This window comes from Mycetomoellerius zeteki, unplaced genomic scaffold, assembly GCF_001594055.1.
Source record: "Mycetomoellerius zeteki isolate Tzet28-1 unplaced genomic scaffold, Tzet1.0 scaffold228, whole genome shotgun sequence".
Taxonomy (NCBI): Eukaryota; Metazoa; Arthropoda; class Insecta; order Hymenoptera; family Formicidae; genus Mycetomoellerius; species Mycetomoellerius zeteki.
Genome location: NW_017257203.1, coordinates 2132998 through 2141584, shown reverse-complemented (window position 1 = coordinate 2141584; position 8587 = coordinate 2132998). Strand labels below are relative to the sequence as shown.

Sequence of the window (8587 nt, the reverse complement as noted above, 5' to 3'; positions counted from 1 at the left end):
ATTGCTGCGAGAGGTGCACATTTCGAACAAAATCTTCATTAAAAAGTTTATAAATAAAATAATTAAAATAATAAATTAAATATATTTTTTTCTTTTTTCGTGATTTCCTGCGAAACAAAGCAAAAAGGAGCATATGTCTATAGGACTTTTTTTCTTAGTTTTTTACTCCTCTACACGCTCCCGAAGTTTTGCCATTTAATTTGGAAACACCCTGTATATATATATATAATACTTATGTATTTATATGCTTTATAATAAAAGTATTATACATATATACATGCCTCGAAAGAGTCACAAAAGCTTCATAATTAGCTACGTCAGCAACGAATCCGCCACTACTCATCGTGTAAATTCATAAATTGGGATATCAATGATGCGGACAGTTTAAACGCCTACAGAAGGTTACCTAATCCCGATATTTACGTAATTGATGAACGCGTCTCGATATACCCATCAGCGTACCACTGCGGAATCTATAGACTCGATTAAAATACTTTCTCGCGTGAGTCATCTCTTTCACGGAAGAGAGGTGCAAATTGTTTTTCCTTTACGGCCACTCGACGTAGGTAACCTCGGCCGTGGTAATCCTTGTGTACACATAATCCGGAACGACGAATAAATACGCAGACATTTCTCAGGTAGGCAGCTTTTATATAACGGGCGATCCGCGAAGGCGCGCATCTGTCTTCCCAGTAATTAGTCGAACCCTCCCCTGTCATTGATGAAGTGGTTACCATCGATTATTACTCTCGGATATCTAGGCGCGCCTACATCGTCGCCGATGAAACAACGTTTCGGAATGACGAAACAAAAGTCGAGAGACCCTCGGAGCTCGAGCCCCAAGAGCTGGGTAGAGGATTAAGCGAAAATAAATAGTCGCGATCCCCCGTGTCTACCGCCGCTATAAATCGCCATGTAACCCAGATGCACCGATCTCCACTCGGATGAATGTACTTACGCAATTTATGCATGCTCGACGCGTGTCGCGTTCGTAGGCGATTCTAGTCGGCGATCGATATCATTCGCATGTTATTAAAGTTACGCCATCCTACGACTTTCAATTGAATGTAAGAGGAACAGACTTTATAATGTGAAAGATGAATTATGTATTGTTTATCGTTAATGAAATAAAAAACAAAACTCAGGAACTTCACGGCGACGTTTCTAATATAATACCCTTTTTTATTAAATACTTATTGTTAGTAACGAATAAAGAATTTCTTTCCAGAAAAACTTTACCTTATTTCCATATTAAATGTCATCGGATATCACGCTTCCGGATTCTTCTTTTTTTCTCAGATAAATACGTATCTTCCGCAACAAATCCGATGTTAAATCGATGATTATTATGGGCCGACATTACTGCCAAAAATCGACGCGATAAGAGGTATCGATAACAAGGTGGGTCCGGGCCTCGTTCGCCTAATGTATTCACTTGTACACGCAGAGCGAAGTATACCGACGCTGTTCGACGAGGTAAATTTATGCAAAGTCTGTCGGAGCGGGTCCACCACGTCGTCGTCGGTAATTATAGGTGGACCCTGCTATATCGTCATTAATAGTGGCTATCGACAGTCCCGTGTTAAATGGCCGCGACGTATCTTAACTTTCCGACATAGTTCACACGATCCGTAAGATCGGCCTTATCTCGTAATGGTGCGATAACGGCACTGATTGTTGCGTTGAACGGTCTACCACCCATGCATGATGCTCGTGTTAAGCGAACCGACGCTTATCTCAGGCAGGCGAAAATGCCTGTTGTCCCGTGAGTAACGCGCCTTTTTACAAACTTTGTGATTTTCTTCGATCAATTATATTCCCCGATTCTTAATTTTATTAACTGGTTTTCAAAAGTCATTAAGAAGAAAATCGATCGTTCAGCCAGAGATATTAATCACTTCAAGCGAAAGTTTTGTATCGTTCGTTAGTGAATAAAATTACTGATTTTATCTTGCATTTTTTATTCGAATCACATTTCGAATCATATTAGTCATGTACAATTAAAATAAAATCATATACAATTGATATTAAAAATATGTAATATTTATAATAATTTAAATAAACAAATAATATTTATTTATTACGAATACTTATCATAAGTAATAAATAAATTTATTATCTTTTTTTATTTATATATATCATTATTCGTTAAGCAAACAGACATTTATATTATTGTATATAAATTATTCAATAAACATGTAGAATTCTAAATGGCAATAATTCATTTAAATTTTACTACCTTAATTTGTCAGAGTTGTGTTGAGATTAATTTTTTTATTACTGTAATTTTGCAATCCGATATTTCAGACCGGATTGCATCAACGCATGACAGTAATCCTAAGTAACTCATTTTCTCTGTCTCTTACGCACAACTTCAAGAAAGACAATAATTCTAGCATTTGCTAATTTAGAGTTAATTAATGCAGAACGTCGGGATGTAACGCTGATTACGTCAACGTTGCTCATTTTTCTCATCTTGTCTCTGTCTCTCTTTCATTTTGGTGTCATTAATCTTAAGTGTCTCGATAACAAATTTCGTCAATTGTCTACAATATAAACCGACGAAACTCGCAAAAGAAATTATATATAATAAATAAAAGAAACAATTTTTTTACAATTAGAGTACACAAAAATTCGAACGTAAAAAGTAGTTACACTCGAGTTTACGGAACTCATTTTAGGATAACACTCCACGCGTAGTATCGGAGACGTTTCCTGCGTCGGCGTTGAAATCACCGCGTGCAATATACCGAGAACGGCACCGAAAGAAACTTCCTTCGGCTTCAGCCACAGTCAATTCGCGCGTTATGCGATCTCTCTTCCCCCCCCTCTCTCTCTCTCTCTCTCTCCTTCTTTCGTTGTTGTCACCATGAGAGCGGCCGCGACACTTGGTGTCATCGTCGCGAGCGAGCGGAAACAACGAGCAACGAGCGAGGCAACGGCAACAATAAGCAGACAAATCAGTGCGGTCATATAGCTGTCTCTCGGCTACAATCCCACCCCCTTTCTCCATTCTCTTCTCTATATACTCTATCTCTCTTTCTTTCTCTCTTCCTCTTCCGCTCCTTTTCTCTCGCTTCTCGCTTAGACTCCTTCGATGCGGCGCGAGAGCGCGGTATATGGGCGGTAAGAAACGCCCGGAGAGGAGCATTCGGAGTGCAAGGAAAGATGGTATCTGCGTCAGCGCGGTCGGGGATCAGCGGATCGGATCGAGTCGCTCAGCGGGGGTTTCTTTGGGTCATGCACGAAGTGAGTCCCATTCTTCTGGGGCCCCGTTCCTCTGCCCCGCCCCGCACCATCGCTCTTGGGTCCGCCAGCTTGGCCCGAGGCCCCGCACACCCCCTCTACGTTCCACCTCCTCTTGTCCCGCTACGTGGCCGAAGCATGCATCGTCTACAGGCCGATACTCCTCGGCTCGAGAGCGGTCCCTGTCCCTTTTACCGAACGAGGTCTTATGGATTCTCTATGAGGGGTCGAACCACTGACATCGACCGATTAATAACGTGTCTTCGTGGGGGCTCGCATGGCCCACGACGATGACGACGACGATCCAGACGACTACGTGTCTTACCGAGAACTTAAAGGGTACATCGTAATTCTGTATAACGATCGGAGACAATAAGATATGTATCTACTAATAGTCGCTTTTCTTTCTGCGTTTCCCGTACGACATAGAGAGAAATCCAAGAGAATCGGAGGTGGAAAATATACGTAAGAGTACAAGCGGAAGATGTTATCTGCAAAGACCGAATCGATGCTCCTCTCGAGAGTTCCTCGCCTACGGCTTGAAATTCCGATTTGGAAGGTTAGTCTCAAATAAATTTTAGCTGAAATAAGTCGCGGTGATTTCTCCTTAAGGAAAGCATACCTTAACTGTATCATATTTTTCATTCGTTTTTATTACAGGTTATCTGACTAAAGAGATATATGTATATATTGTATAATAAAAGCTGCTCGATATTATGGCAAGCAATTTCAAAATGGTCCATGATAACAGATGCTTTAATGTTTACTCTCGAATAAAATCGATATGGTAACTCTATTTTTTTTTTAATCATACGCAATGCAATGCTAAGATCGTTCATGCTTGCATACTTGCGCATAACGAGCGGTAATTATCGAGAGTTAGAGATTCGTAAATCGAAGACGCGTACCATAACCGGCGCGATTATCGCGCGATTTTCCGCTTCCCGCATGGCCGCCCCGCTCGCGTGGAATTTCAAATTCCGCGATGTGTATCTACTAATGGCTGCTTTACGCCTCGCGGTTACTGGCCGCATTCGTGAGCGACGAGAGCGTGCAGTTGCAACTATGTAGCCGCTATTGCAATGTAATTATTACCCGGTTATTACGCGCGCGCGCGTGCGCGCACGTTCCATACATCTCCGTGCAGGGTCTCCATACAATCGAAGGATCGTAGTTTTTTAATTAATTAATTAAGCCATTTCCCGAGAGTGTTTTAATGAATTTCTCGACGCCGTTTGTTTATTAGCTCCGGAACCGCGAACTGGTTCCGATCTCAGTAGCAAGTATTCGAGTTAATTCTGAATTCGTAATTCTCAGCGCATAATTCACTTCTCTGCTCGCGTCACTGCTGAAATTATGTGTGAATGTAAGAGATAGAAGGGACTCTTAACGTCTTCTCCTCCTCCTCCTCTCGCACGTGCAATTCGCAATTACGTAGAAATGACTTATGACGAAATCAAATTTTCTTACCTTAAAAGTAAAAGGTATTAAATAATTTGTAAACGACATAATGCTTACGAATATCGTAGTAGATAATTGACAATCGATCGCGATTTGTCGTTTCATGATTTAACTCAGACAACACGCACGTCTAAAAACGAGACATAAGACACTTCAAAGTCACCTGAGAAAACGACTTAGACACATTTGTAAAGAATATCTAAAAGACATATTTAATATGTCTTATGTCCCGATTTTGTACTTTTTGCTGTCTGGGAATATGCGATTTTCTTGTAATAATAATCATGAATATCCGCTTAATCCGACATAGCTTCTCTAGAAATTAAAATTAAAAATGGCCAGCAATTTGAAACTGGAATTTTCAGGCCAAACTTGTACCAGTCGTGTTTATCGAATGGAATGCTATCGCTTCGCTATGAGGGGTCGACGTCGCCCAATTAATAACCGACTTCATCGTGGGAGCCATGCGCCAGGTCAAAGACCTTAAGGACATTTTATGACTCGATACATACAACAATAAATGAGAAATAACTGAATATTCATATACATTTTTTTTTCTAAAAGTGATTTTCTCAGACACAAAGTTTCATACAAAAAAATATATTCTGTACAAAAATATATTTTTAATTTATATATATTATAATATCGTATTTCTCGCATTTGTTGTCAAATAATTTCTCGCTGAGATATGATTTGAATAATTATTCATGCTAATTTTAACCGTTACTTTTTACAGCATTAGATATATCTAAACAGAAGGTATACACAAAAATCTCGAGCAACAAATTATATCTCCTTAAAATATAAGAAACTAAAAAGACATAGAATTAATTTGTTAAACGCAAATTAATGGAATGCTAATTAATTGAAGACACTCTACGAGTTTCAAACAATTTAGAATCAATACAATATTTATACGTTATTGTACAATTTTCCAATTCTGCATCTAATTTAGCTCATTTAGCGCTCTTTATTGCGCAATGCTTTCCCATTTCTTATCGATTTTTTTACAGTGTATGAAATAAGAATAATAAAAAGTAACTTCTTGTCGTGGTGCAAACGAACGCGTAAGTTCCTGAGAAAACTTAATTACCCCGCTTTCATCGTTCATTCCAAGCCTAAGCCGGGCGGTGGTAATAGTTTCATCGGAGCGCAATATATTTTCCGCGAGGGAGAGAGAGAAAGGAAGTCGAAGCGCCGACATTCCACGGCTTAATAACGACCCGCCACTGCCATGATTCCGTAGACCGCTCAAAGGGCGTACTGTAATTTCGTGTAACGGCTACGCGGGGACAATAAGATACATATCCACGATGCTTAGGACAGCTTTTGTTTCCTCATCCACCACGACACTATCAACGGCAAACATTACGAGACATCGCGGCTTCCATTGTCAGAGATCGACATCGCGCTTCATATAATAATAATATCCGGTGCACATGCCATAGGAGCCACGGCAAACTGTTCTCATCAATCGTTAATAGCTCTCTGTCGTATCGCTTGTACGAAGTGTCCCGGGATGCCTGACCGACGTTCACGAAGACTTGGAGCAACTTGAAAGAGTCTCTTCGTGACGAGGATATCGAGACCTGTCTCGGCTGAAGCGTTCGGCGATTTAATCTTCGGGAGAGAAAAAGTAGAAAGGTCGGGGAGAAAAATAAAAATCTGACTCCTTGAAATTTGATATTAAGCTCGTAAAGAAATTCGATTTATGTTCATTCTCACCATGAAGTCTAAAATCAGGACGTAACATGTCTTATAAGATCATCTTTTAAACATCTTTTAGACAGTTCTCGCAAAAGTGTTTTTAAGGCAGGTATTCATAGTCGATTCTTATATTTAAGATTGTTTTAAGTACAGTCTTAAGATGTCAAGAACTAATCAGAAAGCCACATTAGCATTTTAAGATAGCCTTAAAATATATATAAGATCAGATTATCAATATGGCTCTAAAACGTCTTTTAGACACCTTATATGACGTCTTATATTCTGAATTTGGACTTTTTGTCTAAATTGTTTTCTGGGTTTCTATCAATTTAGATACTGTAGATTAACTTTAATCTTGGTTTAACTTATTTTTTATGATTTTGTCAAGAATAAAAGGAATCATTACAGCTACAAATCTCATCTAAAATTTCTTAAAGCAAAATGATAAAGAATTTGGTAAAATAACAGCTCATTTTACGTTTCGAATCTTCGCGTGTATATCTGTGTGGAAGGATCATTTGTGTACCAAGTCCGAATTCGTATGACGTGCACCGGCTCTCGAAGGATCATCGCACGTACAATACTGGCGTATGCATCCAAATAAAAGGACGAAAATATCTTTGAGGCCGGCCGGCCGACCGACCGGGCCGGCCCGCTGACATCGTCGACGATCGATAACGTGAATTTGCGACTTCGTCAGGACACGGGTAAAGTCACAATGTCGTCATATTTCATGCGCGCCGATCGATGAACGCCGGAGTAGGCAGGTATGCGCCGATCGCATCGTTTGCAACATTGTGTCACAGGAGGGCCAAGCATATTAATTTCCGTACGTCGAAGGGCTTGACAGGCGACGATGAGAGGAATCCGGACTCGATGTCCTTGAACTTCGTTCTCCTCATCGCGTTCTCTCCTTCGCGTTACCGGAAACACAATTTCTATTTGATAATCTTTGATAGAGAAATAACTATTTTCGACCTACGCGACCTATACTTTTAGAGTAGAGCCGCGAATAATTCGATGTATCATTCGATGTAATACAACTGCTTACTAAAAATTAAACCTCTAATAAAATAACGTAAAAATTTATAACAAAATAATGAAATTATTATGCATATTGGAAGAAGTACATAAATTAATAAAATCTAATAGTACGCTTCAATTATATACAAAAAATTATCGGAGGAAATCAAGATAATACTAAATAAATGGCCTCCCAATTAGTAATGCAATTGAAAAGTAGTTGGTTTTTCATGTGTAAGCGACACAATGAATCACAACTCTCTCTATAATTCTGTGTTCCTCCCACATATCTTACACATATGAAATAGCATAACTAAAAGGTATGAAATCAAACTCTCACGAAATTTCGTCTTCCGGAAAAATTGTTTTAAAAATCATAAAATTAATAACATATTTACGCTGTTTTGAATTTCTACAATTTTATGTTATTAATTTAAATATAAATTTAAATTTGATGTAGAATTTTAATTGGTTTTGTTAACCTCATAGGTGCATAAAAATCATTTGTAATGCTAGTGCTGTATAAAAGGTAAATACCAACCGTGTGCCTTGTCTTTTCTCATAATAGAATAAATGTCATTTGTATCATTTATACTTTCTCTTCTCTTCAATCATAACGTATTAATATCACTTTTAAAAGAAAAGAGTTTTCACGAATGTAATAAGAGAAACGTGACCTATGCCCTTACAGAAATAAATAAAAACGAAATTCTAACAATGCAATTAGTGATCAATAGAACTGTCCTCTGAAGATTAATACAAGTTTTCGATTGATAATAAAACTAGAAACTACTACATGTAAGAAATACTGAAAAAGGATATCCCTTTCACAGAAGGGTTAAGAAGGGATATAGCTCGTCGAGAGTAGTAAACAGAGCTGAAATATCTTCAGTCTCGTAGAGAGATCTAAGGTTGCCACAGGAGAGAGGGGGGGGGAAGGGGGAGAGAGAGAAAAAGAGAGAGAGAGAGCATCGTTCGGGGACGTCGCACCTTCGCGCATAAGCGGTATCGCAACAACCTCTTCTCCGCTATGTCTCGACGATACAATTAAAAAAAGGAAGAGTCGACGAGCATCGTGATGAGGGACACGGGAAGGACGGGGAAACGGAGGGCAGACACCCCGACGAGGAAGCCTTCCAAGTTTCCGCTG

General features: G+C 39.2%; 1 protein-coding gene across 1 annotated transcript in view; it reads right to left on the bottom strand.

The window, feature by feature from the left end:
* ft (cadherin-related tumor suppressor fat) overlaps positions 1–8587 on the bottom strand; it is a 108955-nt gene that overhangs the window by 33715 nt on the left and 66653 nt on the right.